Below are 1,090 nucleotides of genomic sequence, written 5' to 3'. Positions count from 1 at the left end.
GGGGTACATATGTACATGTGTGTGTATATGTGTATGTGTATTCGTGTGTTTGTGTGTGTGTGTGTGTGTGTGTGTGTGTGTGTGTGTGTACATATTTGTGGAAATGAGTATTATGTTTGTGTGCTTTCTTGTGTGTGTATGTGTGTGCACATGTGTATATGTGTATGAATGTGTGTCTGTGTATATATACATACATATTATATGAGTATATGTGGGTATGTTTGTGTGTGTATGTCCTCCCAAACGTGCCACTTTGAGTTTCTATTTATTTGCCTTCATTTCTCACTCCCTGCTCAAGCATAATAAATATTTCTCAATACAGCCAGGGCGATTTATACCCATGTGCATTGTACACCCTACAGACAGCGCAGAGTGGGGCATTGCTATGGGGGGAGGGGGTCTATTGGGTCTATCAATATATCAAAGAAAAGACAGAAAGAAAGGAAAGAAAGAACGAAAAAACGAAAACGAATCTGTGAGAAACTTAATGATAACGTAACCGAGGTGGGTCGCCCGAAGTGAGGTCGGAAAATGGCTTATTTCTCATGTCAAAGTAACTGGTTCGATTCCAAGATTGTGCAAACTGGCGTCTATGGTGAAGCATGTAGGCTCCTCGCCGTCGCACGAAGGTAACATGAGTGCTATTCCCGAGTGGAGCTGGGGATACTGCTATTGAATACATGTACCTCGGTCTGTCAACTGATATGTTATATCCCTCTCAGTCCGGGTTGGTCCTAAATGCCACGGTCTGACATGAGGTGTCAAATCAGCCATCAGCGTTTTACAAAGGTGTTGTGTGGCCTATACGTGTTATGTGCGTTAAAACTTGAAGAGACGCTAGCCACTAAAAATAGAACAACAGTCTCAACAAAAACACACACCTGCAAGAAATACAAAACAGACCATAATTTTAAAATTGGCATTGTCTCGGTTTAATTTTAATCATGTTATTACAATAATCAGAAACACAAGACTGCATACTTCAGAATATTGTGTACGTCACGTTTCTAACATAGAAAACAGAATTGATCATCTGTATGAAAAACGAAACTATGCTTTGTTTTTGTGTGTTGCTTTTTCTCCTCGAATG

The sequence above is a fragment of the Aplysia californica genome, unplaced genomic scaffold (genome assembly GCF_000002075.1).
Source record: "Aplysia californica isolate F4 #8 unplaced genomic scaffold, AplCal3.0 scaffold00098, whole genome shotgun sequence".
NCBI classification, from domain to species: Eukaryota; Metazoa; Mollusca; class Gastropoda; order Aplysiida; family Aplysiidae; genus Aplysia; species Aplysia californica.
This window is presented reverse-complemented; position numbering follows the sequence as displayed.